Raw genomic sequence first — 15,279 nt, forward strand, 5'->3', positions numbered from 1 at the left:
GAGAGAGGCTTAAGGAAGCTGCAGAACGAGAAAGAGAGGAAAGGCGAGAAGCCGACGAAAGAGCTAGAGAAGCCGCCGAGAGGGCAAAAGAAGCTGCTGAGAGGGAGAAAGAAGCTGCTGAGAGGGCAAAAGAAGCTGCGGAGAATGAGATGCGAATCCTCGAGCTGAAGATCCGTCTTCAAGAAGGATCGCGAAACACCGCAAATGCCACTGGCGACAGTGAAACTAGCCCCAATGTATCAGTGATGAATCCGCAAAAGCTCCTACCCCTATTCGACGAAAGGCGCGATGATCTTCACGCGTATCTTCAGCGCTTCGAGCGCGTGGCAGCCGGACAGGGGTGGGCCCAGGACAAATGGGCCGTTGCACTCAGTATGTGCTTGACCGGAGAAGCACTCTCCGTGATTGGGAGGATGACTGCGGAGGAATCACTGGACTACAACAAAGTCAAAAAGGCATTGCTGCAACGGTTCAAGTTCACGGCCCAAGGATACCAAGAAAAGTTCCGCAAAGCCCGGGCAGAAGACGGCGAAACGGGAAAACAGTTTGCAGCCAGGCTGTCGAGCTACTTCGACCATTGGGTGGAAATGACCAACATTTCTAAAACCTACGAAGGTCTCCGCGATTTGGTACTGTCGGAGCAATTTTACAGTTGTTGCCACCCCAAACTCGTCGTCTTCCTCAAGGAACGCGAATGTGTCACCCTGAATGCCTTGGCAGACGTCACGGACCGTTTCCTGGAGGCGCAAAACCTTGCGAACTTAGGGAAGGTTCCTGCTGACGTGCGAGATGATCCCAAGGGGGCAACTGATACCCAAAAAAGGACACCGCAGAAGTGCTTTCTATGTGATCGACCCGGACACCGCGCACAGGACTGTCCCACTGTGGCCAGAGGAAACACCACCTGTTCTCAGTGTGGCAGATCAGGTCATAGTGCCGATAACTGTCGAGGTGGATCGGGAGGCAAAGACACGGTAGCTGCGTGTGTCATTTACGAGCCTCCAAGGAGGTTCGCCAAAACCAAGTCTTACAAAGCCCAGTCGTCGGACGCGAGAGCAAGTGGTCCCAACTCTAAGGACGTCAGCGACAGGAATTCACCTTTTCTGGTAAAGGGGCTGCCAGTGGTTCCAGGACGAGTGCTCGGTAAAGCCGCTAGAGTCCTCAGAGACACCGGGAGCAACACCGCCATCGTCCGCCGTGATCTGGTCGACGACGACTGTTTTACTGGGAAGACACGCCGTGTTGTCCTTCTAGACGGGACCGCTAAGGAACTACCGGAGGCGAAAATCCAAGTACAGACGCCGTATTTTGTAGGAGAGATTAGCGCTGCCTGCATGGCCTGCCCCCTTTACGACCTGGTTCTTGGCAACATTCCAGGCGTAAGGGAACCTCACGATCCAGATCTTGAGTGGGAGTACGGAGTTATTGGCGACAGTGAAACGGGTACGAGCAGCCTAGGGCGAACGCTGCCTTCGGAACCGCACTACCTGTTTTCCGCCGTGGCAAGCGCTGAAGCCCTGCAGGACATACGCTTAAGAGCGCCACTCCTCCGGCAGCCTAACCTCAACCGTGTAAAACTAGCCCAGGAACAGCACGAAGACCCCACTTTGAGGTCTATTTACCGGAAAGTTGGAAAGGAGTCTCGCTCTGCAAGAGGCCACCACTACACTTTCCTCGAAAGTGAGGACCTCTTGTATCGGGTCTGTCGCCTTTCAAATGGAAATGAGTTCAAGCAAATAGTGATGCCCCAGACCTTCAGAGAGTCAGTCCTTCGAGCCGCGCATGAGCGCCTCATGCCTCGACACGCCGGCATCCGGAAAACGACTTATCGGATTTTAGAAGAATTCTACTGGCCGGATTTGGGACGAGATGTGAAGCGTTTCGTGCGATCATGCAACGTCTGCAACCGGAAAACGCCTGAACCGCAAGTTGCTGCGGCATTTCTGCTCAACGCTCCCAATGCCGCAACTTGCGACAACCCAGGAGGTGATGCAAGCAAGCACGATACACAATCTAGACTCCGACACCTGGATACGCAACCTTGTTTCTGGTGGCATACTCCATGCACCTACCAGAGAAGCCGACGACACAAAGTTTCCCGCAAGTGAACAGGCGTCCAGCAGTGTCGTGTTGTGCGGGCGCGTGTGTAACTTAACGGTGACATAACGTCGTTCATCGTAGTTTATTGTTAAGTGACGGCATCCTGCCCGTGATTGCATTGTTATCAGTGCCACTTTTTTTTGCCCTGCCTAGGGATTAGTAGAATAGTTGTTTGGTCCCCTAACAACTTTCTTAAGGTGGGGGTGATGTGATGAGTGGCTCGGAGGGGGCACGGTGAAAGTAGTGAAAGAAGATTTCACATCGCGGGAGACACCAAGTGGCCGCTGGGAAAAAGACGCCACGAAGAAGAAGAAGACGAGGGCGTGGTGCGAGCAAGCGCTGCGAACCCGGGAAGTGCAGGGCGACCGAGACAGGGCACGGTTGGACTGGGCATTCCCACGTCAGACGTCCGGTCGACGTGCCGTCCGCTACGAGACCGTCGCCATCGGTGACCAAGGCGAGCTTCCGTCTGGGTGCGGCTCGGGCACGAGTGATCGCAAGGCTCTGCCGCGTCGTCACGTTCCGGCTCGAGCCAGGGTTCCTGCTGCTGCGAGGCCGACGTTCGTGGTGTGTCAGCGGCTCCATGCTCCTGCTCGGACCGCCGGGTTGCTAAGTCCTGGCCACGGCTTCCGGGCCTGGTGTGCTTGGTCGCGGAGGTGTTCCGGAGCGTCCCACACAAGCTCGTTGGTGACCTGTCCGTGAAGCGGCCGGCCAAGTTAGCGAGCCTCACCCTCGACGACCACTTCACCCCAACGAGACATACCTGTGAGCCGTGCTCAACGCAACTGTTTTGCGGGTCTAGCGACAGCCACTACCGTGGAAAGCTAACCGAACCCGTTTTGCGAACATTTCTTTTTTTGAGTGACCTTCATCTCCTTGAGTGGCTAAATATGTTGTAAATACATTCCGTCCTGTGTGTGCGTCCGGCATTCTTCTCATTGGGTTCTGCACGATCCTAGCGTAACACTGAGAAAAGGGTTTTAGAAATGGGTGTTTTAGCGTTTTTAGGAAATCGTTTTAGCAACTTTCGCTTGACTCCAGGCATTAAGTGCTTCACTGGCGAACACATGGAGAAGCCGAATAAATCGTACACGCGAATGTCTTCACTCGTGAAGCTTTTCAGCCGAACTGTTAGCCACACGCGTATATTTTTTAACCATGGCTACGATATGAAACGTATTATAGGTGCCGTATATTTTGAAAACTTCCATTCCGGCCTTCAGATGTTTTCAGTGTGTTGACATTACCTGTGCGCTCAGGAATAACACAGTAATTTATATAGAAATTCAATGAGGGGATTTCTATCCATCATCATAATCAACCTGCTCAGGTCCACAGACGAAAGATGGCCTGATGATCCCTCCATCGTGTTATTACCCTTCTCCTTCTATTGTACTAATCGCTTTATAGTCGTTTTGTTACCCTGAGTGTAGACAAGTTATAGTGCATGCGGGCGAGGACAAGGATAAAAACAGACACCACAGAGTGCTCCGTGGAGTCTGTTTTCTTTTATTGTCCTCGTCCGCATGCGCTCTAAATTTTTCTGCAGTCCCGCTTCAACTGGCCCAGGAATCAGTACTCGCGTACTCCTGTTACCCTAACATTCCACCGGTTGTCGGTTTGTCTCAGTACATGGCCAGCCCAAGCCCAACTTTGTATCTTTGTTTGAACTATGATGTCGTAAACTCTACTTTGCTCTCTGGTTCAGGTATCTCGTTTGAAGTCCCCGAGTTGCATTCCTAACGTCATTTCACAAATCTCTCATTGTGCTGACCTAAGTTGGCTTTCTATTTTGTTTTACAAAGCGCCAAGGTTCAGCCCGCAATATGCCATAACAGTCACTATGCACTGGTTGTAGATTTCTTTAGTGACACAGATAGCTTGCCTATTATATTTAGGAGCACTTGCTGAGTGCTCCCCAACCCCAATTCTGTTCCGGATGTCCCTCTCGAAGTGGGGATCAGCATAAACCATCTGTTGTAGGTACTTACGTTATTTTACTTTTTTTAGCGTTTAGTTTCCTAAGCTAAACACTTTCTCGGCCTGCTTATTCCTCATACTTTAAATTTACAGTCGCACACGGACATATATAACTCCAAGAGGTTCACAATATGGGCCGATATGTCAATAATTCGAAATACAAAATATGGCTTTCCAAAGTTACCAGATACCTCAGCGCAATATTGAGCTTTCCGAGATTGCGACAAGTGGTACCTATCAATTTGTTCATCAAAGCGCGAAACCTTCAAAACACAGCGTGATGACCACCGCCCTTTAGTTAGGATAACAAAGACTATGATATTCGCTTGATTTGTTCTGCTGTACCCACGGACGCTGGCTCAATTGCCGTCCCCGGCAGTTCTTTGTGTCATAGATTTGGCATGTGAAAACGTCCGTCTGTTCGCGATTCCGGCTCACGTTAAAATTCTCATGTGGTCAAAACTGTTCTTGGAGCCCTCTATTACAGCGCGCATCACCACCTGTGTAGCATCGGCGTGGTAAACCTTATATTCGATTAATCAGAAAGATTTTCTTGCTTCTTCTAAAGGGTCATAAATTTCGCACTTTCTTCAAGCTTACGAACACCATACTAACAACAAAATTCAGCTTTGTACAATGTGCCGCTACAGTGGAAAATGTGAACACTAACCCAAGCTCGGCTTCGGTAGGCGATGGAGAGCGTTTTCAGGGCCACTAGCTCTGCTTCTTCGGCATTGGTGAAGTCCACCGCAGAGTGTAGATTATCATCAGCACTTAAAAACTTGTGCGCCGTTGTGTCATTCGGAATTTCGCATGGGAATGCTGAGAGCTCTTTATATTAACGACCGAGGCACTCAGCAGAGTCGTCTTCCTGATCCCAACACCTCTCGTCTGGTGCCGCGCAAAACAGCTGCTTTCCACACGGCATGCTCCGGATTGCCCGGGCCGTGGCCATGCTGCCTTCGCGTTTACGCAGGTGTTATGCGCCGTACCGGGCCAAAGTGCTGGGAGAAATTTTGAATACCTCTGCAGATGGTATTCGAATACCTCTAACGATGGCTCCAAATCGCTGCTATGGACAAGACAAACACACACCAAGCCACACCTGTCCCTTTGCCGAGGCAGAGCCACCACTTGTAATCACTCAAGCACACAAAAACAATGCCACAATGGAGCGCTTGGCGTCACTATCCTCACATTCTTTAACGCCCTTCGCCCGCAATCACTACCGGCGTTTTGAACTGCTTGCGTCTCTCCCCCATGCTAACCTGCCTGCAGCAGGGGCTGAAGGCCACCAAAGAGGCGCGATGCCGCCTCCTCATTAGTGAGCGCAGCAGAGCCCGCAAGAAATCATCATCATCACACCGACCCCGCTAAAAAGGGTAATTACAGGGGAACTTGCGTCGTAGCATTCGATATATTGTATGTGTTCGTGATCTGGAGTTCGGTACACGCGTACAAACTGTCTACGACAGTATTTCTATGTATCCGTGTTTGATATAGCCATGTTAGGCCGTATTTATATATATTTTTAGCTCCAGGCCCGTGCTTTCTGTTTGTAGTACTTCGAGCATTGCTTGGATGTGTTGTGCAGTCCCACTCAGCAAGAATATATTGTCCGCAACCTCAAACGGGCCAAGTATTTCCCATTTATCCTTAACCCAAAGTTTTTCCAGTGCAGGTCGCTGGATGCCCTGTCCAGACATGCTCTGTGTAGTTTTGGAGAAATGGTATGTTTGTGCGATACTCAATTACGGATCGAAAATTCATTGCTTTGTTTGGCAGGGTTATCCTGCCCGTGCGTCACTTATATATGTGCATTACAAGTCGTATGTAGGTGTCTTTTATTCTGACGGAGCAGACTAGAGTGTGTTATTCATGGGAGGTGGCGGACAACTACTAAAGCAGGGTGGCCAGATCCTTCGCTGATGAGAAAGTTCTCTTTATGTTCAAACAGGCTTCGTAGCGTGCTTCAATCTTTGTAGTGTAGCTCCTTGGGTATCCTAGATCATGCTTACTCCCGGAGCAGGCAGCACTGTATACCTGCATGTGATGGGCATAGCGAGCCATACAAAAAGAGCGAGAGATCAAAGGAAGTCTCCCGACGTCGCCCCGCACGCCGGCCGTGATAATGAGCTAGCGTTTGTGGATTGGGATTTTTATAAGCGTGGTTCTGAAGGAATACGTGGATATGCTGGCGTACTGATGCAATTCACTGACGTATGATTGTTTAAGAGGTAAGCCACTGCCATTGTCAGGTATGTAGCTACCAAAAAAATGGCTAGTTTTTATTGCAGCTGGCAAAAGTCAAGCTGGCCAAGACAGGCTCGTCAAGAGAAGCTAAGCTCCTTTGCTGACACTAAGCTGGCTAGTTTGAAGCTTAGCTCGCGCAGCTGCATCTAAACGCTTTAGCTATGAATATAAGATTCAAAAACGTACAGTGTCTGTATGTGTACATTTTGGCTTCTGGCTGTAACTTTACCAAAAATGTGCCTAAGGAGCTCATTTAACTTGCCAATCTTTCTGAACAAGGCCATACATGCGAATGTGGCCTTTGATTCGTCACCCTGTTGTGGAAAATAGCTACTTGCGTGTTAATCAAACGGGCGGCCACACTCGTGCTGAAGAGAAGAAAACGTTTATTACTTTAAATCTATTCGCGCTAGGAGGTTGTAATTCCTACAAAGGAGCTCTACAACTGCATAAAAGAGGAGTGCGAAAGAATTAGCACGTCCATGCCAGATTAAATGACCAAAATGTGAAACTTCCCGCAGGTCCGTATTAACACTTCCGCCATAAATGGAAGCCTCTCGACCGTACTGTTCATATACACAAAATTTTATCCACTTTACATAATTACCTTAAAGTAAAAAAAACGGACGCGTAGAACAGATTTAAATTGATATCCTTACTTTTCCTTGTTCCCACCTGTAGTGCTAAAATTCTGAAAGCTTTATTGCTTGAGGTATTTGAAATCAACCACACTTTCTTGACACCGAAAGAGGCAGGCCCGATCAGTGTAGTTTCATTTTGCGCGTTGACACAGTTACACGAAAAAGCAATCAATGAACGGTTGGCTTAGCATTGTTTTTCGTAATCAGTACTCTTTTTTTTCTCGTATAAATGAAGGAAGAGAGAATACCACGACAATCACTGACCTCGTCATAGATACAGGCTATAAATGAATAACAAAAATATCAGGCCTTGGGCGTTGTTATTGTAATGATCGGAAGCCGATTTCGCTTTTCTTGAACATGTCACGAGCGTGTAACTGGGAGTTTTATGGTTGGAAGAATATAGTCACAGAAGTGATGCCATTGAAGTCTGGTGAAACATATAGACAGGGTTTTTGAAAGAAACCACATTGTCCAATCGTTCGCTCTAACGCGGTACAGATTCGATATATTTTAAGCTGGAATATCTCATAGAGGCCGCCCTTTATGTAAATAACTGTGCGGCTTCAAACGATGGCATCTTGTAAACAACGTCCACTATAAGAGAGGAAATAATTTTCAGTTATTAGTAATGTTAACTTAGCGCTAGTTACCAATAGGGAAATGCTTTAGGGTAGCAGAAAAAATTGTTTAGAGCCGCACTGTTTTTTGTTCACACGTCTTCGAACAGGCCCAGAAAATGGTAGATATTTTCTTGAAGACGTTGTTCACCTACTTGCTTTCTATACGAAATATTTGTGATTTCTTCTGGAGATATTTATATCGAAGACTTATTTGCCGCTGCTCCTTGATTGCGTCTCGCTCTTTGACTTCGTTTCTTCTTCCTTTATCTTGAATTAGTTCCCAGAGAATCGGCGAAGAAAGATGCACCAGCTTCCCCGAATAAGAGCTCTCTGTGACTTGCAAGCGTATGTTTTATTAACGTTTTACTTTACTGTTTCACTGCTTTACCACATGTTTTACTTTATGTGTCATCGCTAATGACGTCAGTAATGAACTACTAAGCCAACTCTTGCTCTTCAGCTACTAACACGATAAGGTCGACTGGTAGTAACGTATTCGCTCCCTGCTTACAGGTGTGACCCATTTTTGTACGAGGCATCAAGAACCGCGCGCGTTTTTTGTCACAATCCAGCACTTGAAGCTTTCCCCTAAAACAGGACCTTATCGCCGACCCGGAAACAACAACAGTGCTGTGTGATTCAATGGGTGCAGTGCGTAACTTTGCCAAAGGCCGAATGTGCAGAGGAGCAGTGCGGGTGCTCACCGCGGTGGACCTTAACAAAGGGAGGATAACAGTAAAGTGGTTCCCCGCCCATGCAGGGAACGATGTGTCACAGACAATGGCCAACCACAACGAGACGGCTAATACTGTAGCGCGAGAATTAGCAGGCCGTGCGACAGTAATGGATTCGTCTGCAGAGTGGTGGATGGAGACCAAAGATAGGTTCGACACCTTTCAAGGTGTAACAAAGTATTACAGAAACAATAGAAGGGTGATGGCAGCGCCACACCCCGAGCTAACTAGGGAGCAAGCATCAATATTCAGGCAACTGCAGAGCAATTCATTACTGACCCCGGTCATAATGCGGCACATATCACCAGAACTGTACCCAGACGACACGTGTGTGTTGTGCAACAACGCCAGAGCGACTGCTGCTCATTTATTGTGGGACTGTGAGGTTAGACCAGTAGAGGCTTCAACCAGGACCGACCTCCCGCCGTGGTATCAAGAGGTCACGCGAAGTTACAGCAAGCAGGACCAACTTTCAGCTGTCCAGCAGATCCTGTCGGCGCTCGAACGGCAGCACCGGAGTGAAAGCTGCGGGGCGCCATCCTCCCTCCGGGGAAGGGGGCGACCACCACTGCAGTAAGTAGCGACGGTGCCCGTCTAGTAGAGTGGCCAAAGGACCGACGAGTGGCTCCGTCCGGGCGTAGTGGCAACACTACATCTGTTGCCGGCATTTAATAAAGTCGTTTTCACTCACTCACCTAACTGTTGTTTAACATGCGCACCTAGTGGAAATACTCACTAAACTGACTGTAAAGCTCCTACTAATGTGCCAGCATACCCTACCTAATTGAACCGATATTCCAAAATGAGATTTACTACAACATAAAGATTGTTGGAGAGTTATGTGTTCTGCACTTCACTCTAACCATTTTTTGTGCAATGAACGAACCGCTTTTGCCTACTTATATGAGTAAAGCATTTCTCTGGGATATTAGGTTCATTTCAGACATAGGTTAGGTAATGGGCTGCTTAGGCTACGATACACAGAGGGGTACGAAAAAACTCACAACAATTGTGTGCCATTCTTTATTTCACTTTCTTGCTCATGTTATGTGTGTCTTCGTCGCCGACTGCGCACGGTAAGCATAAGCTGCCCATTAGACTAACCAAATTAAACCTAATAAACCCATTTGCGGGTGTTTTCAGCTCATAAGTGATCTGGAGCCAACTGAAGTGCGAGCGTGTTCTTGTGTACGATGGACATGAAGCATTGCGGTAAGGTGCCAAGTTATGGCTTTGTTATAAATATCTGCTTAGGCTGAGTAGACGTCGAATCTAGGTACAATCGTTCCTTGGACTGAGATTACCTTCGCTGCGATGCGCGAACCAGATTGTTTTCAATAAAAACGTCTCTTTCAAATCCAGGCATCACAGATACTAAGCCAGGACCCATTACTATGCGACAAGGGCTCATTTTCACTTAAGTGTAAAACATTTTGCTGTTTTCTTTTTAGGTACGAAAGGTTGCTCTGCAGTATAAAATGGTGCGGACGAATAATGCTCAATTTACGGAAACATGTAGTTTTCACCGAGGATGTCTAAAATGCTCCGGTTATACGGCCTGAAGAGACGACATCGCCATTCTAGAATAACCGGTATGCGAAGGCCTAAAGTTTGAGTTTGGTGTGTACCGCGCGAATCGGCACCTGCTGGTTGGTTTGCAATCGGTACCTATTTTATTGGGGGCCGGTTCATTGTGTTGAAACTTGAAATGTGACGTTAGGTTGAACGACCGAAACCTCAGAAGGCGATGTTGGACCGGCTCTCCTGTGGTAACAACTTTACGGCATGCAGAGTAGCGCTTTTCTAATAGTATGCCGAGCTGTGGCTAACAGTTGTCGACGCTCGCCATAGAATACGATATTTGTGTTGTATACGTCGCGCTCTTGCACGCCGGAATAACCCCCAGTCTCTGCTGCACATCAATCGTTAATGAAGAGAGCCCAACGAAGCTCCCACCTACCTACGCCGGGAATCGTCGTAATTTTTTACACTTCACCTGCGATTATCATCATCGTCAGAAACACTCCGCTTTCCTCTTGTGTGTTTTCGTGTACGAACGTCATGGGTGCGAGGCTGGGAATTTCACTTTAGTTTATATGCAACAGTTTGACGTTATGCAATAAGACAGTCCCGCATGCACAAATATTTACCCTTGCTGGTTGAAAAATAAAAAAAACAGTAGAGCTGAACGCCCGTGTAACCTAAAAAGGATGAATTTAGTTTTTAACAGCGAAGCTGCTTAGTGGATCGCAATGTCTGTTGATGTCGGTCACACCAGGCGACGGTGCACCAATGGGCCGACGGATTTACAGTGCGCGATCTCGGCTTTTTTGCCGGGGAAGGCACCTCACTACAATCACACGTGCATGCATCAATAAACTGTGAGACCTCCATGCGTCAGCTTTGAAAATCCACTTATTGGGGTAAGTGCCATTGTGATCTACCCCGCCTCTGCAGGGAGCGGCCACCAGTGCGGCAGTCAGTTTCGCCGTTTCACCAGAATTAGCAGGTGCGAAACTACATTTATTTATTGTTTGTTTGGAACAATGTGCCTTTTCTCAATAGTCACCAACGTTAAAATGGGCTTTTTCCGTGGTGATTCCTTGATGATTTAGGCTTTAGGTTAGCCTGCAGAGTTACTATTCACAGCTTCCGCCCAGCATGTAAAAACCAAAGCGTGCCGAACATTGGAGCAAATCTTTCAAAAAGAGTTTGCGAGAATGGCGCATTTTATCTTGCCCTGAAACGTGGATTTCTCTTTCCTAAAATAATGCACGCCCAAGCAAGTAAAAAATATTGTGCATAGCCAGAAGCCGGATTAGAATGTCGGGCATTGCTAAACAAAGCTGAGCATGCAGTAACTTTGCGTTTCTAGGGGCCTTGAGACTTATCTCAAACTGGACTTGCTTCGAGGTACTCAGAGTGCAGCACCCACACTGATGTTAGGCACGAGAAAAAAACCGAGGTCCCTAAGCCTTACGGCTGGACCTCTTTAGTGAGCGCTAACAATACTTACCGCTTTCAAATTATCTCTACAGAGAGCATTGTTTGTATGGTACTCCGATGATTGTGTGTGTACAATCATAGGTTTCTCAACTGTATTACAGTAAAGAGTTTTTTGATGGCCGTATAGTGTTGGGTGTGCGGAGTGATAAAAAAACTGGAATAGAGTTACTCCCGCCGTTTGCCTCACACGAGAGCACGCATCCAATGAAGAGCGCTCCGCGCCGTCAAGCATGCGCATGGCACTCACGAAAATATAGCAATAACGCAGTTCACGTGGGTCCGCACCTCAACGGGGAGGGTGCACAGGAGAGCTCGGACAACAGACACTCAGGTCGCCAAGCCGTTGGGCGCCGGTTGTAGCGCGTGCTGACGCGTTCCACTTTGGGGTGCAATGTCAAAGTTTGCGCACAAAACTACCCCACTGGGCCCGCCAATCACGCTTAAGGAAGACGACGATATAGATTAACATGACGATTACAGTGGATCCACAGCTACCATCATTCTTCATGAGGAGAGCAGTAAAATACCTATAAGGAAGGGCGTCACGCAAGGAACCAGGATCTCTCCGATGTTATTCAACGCATGTTTGCAAGTAGTATTTCGAGGCTCCGGTGAGAAGGCTTTGTTGAAGGCGAGAAGACCCTTTATTCGGAGAGCAGCAGCCAGAAATCAAGAAGGGACTTTAAACGACGATGATGATGATCGAGCGTTGCGCGCCCAGCAACGGGCGAGGACTAATAATGCAAGACCCGTCTGTTTCGATTCGGTGAGTCACTGCAGCTGTCTGGCCCAGGAGTGAAGACTGGGAGTCAAATGCTGCCTTGTGTTTATCTAGGAGACCTCGTAGTGCTTCCCGCTGACCTGGCGTCAGTTCTGCGCTTATAGTAGTAGCCAAGGAGACCGACGCTGAAGTTTCGAATTCTTAGGTAGGTATATAAAAGAAATGGGGCATATACAGCGGATATGAAAAACTTCATCATGGGGGACCGAGGCGATGTGGCTCCTCGTAGCAGTAGGATCGGTTCCAGGGTAGTGATCGCTACGGCTAGGAGAGCGGAGCCATGCGAAAATCGTACTAAGGAAGGAGGCATCACTACCCCTTTAGGTGTAAAGTTTCCAGTCGGCACAATGAACACGTCTCAATCAATAATGTCCCATGACGTGAAAATAACACATTCCTGGCCAGGCGGCAGAAGAAAACCAGTAGCTGTGACTAACCGTGACTCTGCTGCTTCCGCATGCGTGGAAAGGTCGGTAACGGTCACGTGAATAGAAGGCTGCCGACAAGAAACAGCAAAAGCAGAAGATAGAAAGTCCCATCCCAGATATAGTTGATGCGGACAGGGTAATAAGACACCAAACTGGATATGATGGTGGATGCCGTCGATGAACACGCGTGCTGTACAATATCTTCTTAGTTTTATCGTGACACCGTTAGCACCACGCTGAACCGGAACACTATAATGTGTAGTGACCTTACGCAACCGAGTGCACAAGTCAGAATGAATAGCAAAACTGGTAGCACCGGTGTCTACTAAAGCTTCTACACAACTGCCTTCTACAAAAACAGGTAATGTATTTGATGGGTGCAATGAAGGACTTGTTAAATTTTTCTATGACGCAGTTTTACCTAAAAAAACTGCTCCTTTTAGTTTTTCGAGTTGCGGTCGAAGGCTTGAGTAGCGGGGCGAAGAAGACAGGAGTGACGGAAAGGTGACGGCGAACGACGTCTCGGCTGACGGGAGTTGGGCGGGAAATCGCGGGTGTCCGGGGAGAAGGAGGCACGGCAGGAAGACGCATAAGGCTGCTGACGGTGGTCGAAAGGCTAGTGACGGTAGTCGTAGGGTGGGCTGTAATCAAGGCGTTGACATGTGGCGTACGCTGGTCTTTCATCTTGCTGCCGTCTTCAGCAGAACCGAGAGATATGGCCCCGAATGCACAATAGATGCAAGTGGGCCACGACGGGCACCAAGGAGAGTAATAGGGATTAGGAGCGGTCGTTCTTGACAGGGCAGCCGTCAGCGCTTGAGCGCGTTGAGGAGGCTCTGAATATGAAACCGGGGCAAAACCACGCGGGACAGGGTGGAGCATAGAAACTTTTGCTGTAGGCAAAGTCACCGGAATGTCTGCCTTGGCTGGCGAAGCACACTTAATTGAAGCGAGATCTTCCTTAATCATGCCTCGCAAGCCGGGAGTAAAACTCTGTTTACGACTGCATGAAAATGTCCCCTCCGGCTGCCTTTGAAGCTCTTCCCTTATGATGGAGCGGATTATGGAGCGCAGATTGGTGTCCGTAGAAGCAGGTGAGTCTCACGTAGCAGATGGCAAGCGGTGATCCTGGAGGGTGTCTAAACACTCGCAAGCCGATATGACGTCATTTACACTTGTAGGACTTTGCAGGTTGAGGCCATGAAAAGCAAAGTTGGAAATGTCCTTGAAGATGTGACGCACCCGCTCGTTCTCTGTCATGCTGGCGTTGACTCGTCTGCAAAGGGCCTGGACGTCCTCTATGTATGATGTGTAGCTTTCGCTGGGTTGTTGAACGCGTAAATTCAGCTTCTTTTTGGCGGCCTTTGAGCGCGTTGCCGATGTCCCAAAAATCTTGCGTATTTCGGCAGTAAATTCGGACCAAGTAGTGTCCCGCTTCGTTCTTTAGAAACCACGTTTTCGCCATTTTATGTCGGAACCATCCGACGTTGATTAGTTTGAAATAGACATCCCACCTATTGAATGCGCTGACACTGTTTAATGCGTCCAACCAGTCCTCCGCGTCATCGCCGCAGAGTCCAGTGAAGTCCGGTGGGTCACGCGGTCTGCTGCTGATCGTCCAATATGGCGTGGGTAGGCCGACAGTTGGACTGCCGGCAGCGGGGTTGATCCTCTCCGCCTGCATCTCGGAATCCGGCTGAAATATTCGCCGACCGGACCGGAGCTGCAAAGAAAACGCTGCAGATGACGTCGCGGGGTCAAACTGCACCACCACAACTTTAGAGGCTCCAGCGAGAAGGCTTTGTTGAAGGCGAGAAGGCCCTTTATTCGGCAAGTAGCAGCCCGAAACCGAGAAGGAACTTTGAACCACGTTGATGATAATCGAGCGTTGCGCGTCCACGCGATGGTGGGCGCGCAACGGAGGAAAGAAGCGCAAAGCTCAGAGTTATTCACTTGCACTTACAGTGTTCAGAACCTTAAATTGGGAACAGGTGGGAGTAAGGGTAAAGGGGAATTCCTCAGTAACCCCAGATTGGCTGATGGCGTTAACTTGTTAAGTAACTCTGGGGAGGAATTGGAACGCTTGCTTACCGCACTAGACAAACAAACTAGAACCATGGACCTGAAATTGAAAATGCAGACAATAAAGTAATCATCACTAACCTTGGGGCAGCACAGCGGTTTGAAGTAGGTGGCGAGGCCGTGAAAGTGGTAAACAAATATATCTACTTAGGCCAAGTTGTAACCCCTCATCCCAACAATGAGGCAGAGATAATTCGAAGAATAGGAATGGGGTAAGGTGCATTCGGCAGCCATTCTCAAATAATAAATGGCAGCCTATAATTGTCCCTGAAGAAGAAGTGTATGACAGCTGCATCTTACCGATACTCACCTACGGGGCAGAAACTTGGGGCTCACTAAGAAGGTTCAACTTAAATTGAGGAAAAAAACCCAGCACGCAATGGAACGGATGAGGATCGGCGTAACATCAAGGGAAAAGAAAAGAGCGGAGTGGGTGAGGGTACAAACGCATGTTAAGGACATATTAGCAGAAATTAGGACGAAGAAATTGACGTGGGCAGGGCATGTAATGCGAATCAAGTTAACCATTGGTCAGTAAAGGTTAACAGAGTTGGTCTCTAGATAAGGCAAGCGTGGCAGGGGGCGGTAGAAACTTAGGTGGACAGATGAGATCAAGAAGTTTTCGGGGATAAGTTGGTCGCAGATAGCGCA

The sequence above is a fragment of the Haemaphysalis longicornis genome, unplaced genomic scaffold (genome assembly GCF_048455015.1).
Source record: "Haemaphysalis longicornis isolate Haplotype H1 unplaced genomic scaffold, Haemaphysalis longicornis Haplotype H1 scaffold_6, whole genome shotgun sequence".
Taxonomy (NCBI): domain Eukaryota; kingdom Metazoa; phylum Arthropoda; class Arachnida; order Ixodida; family Ixodidae; genus Haemaphysalis; species Haemaphysalis longicornis.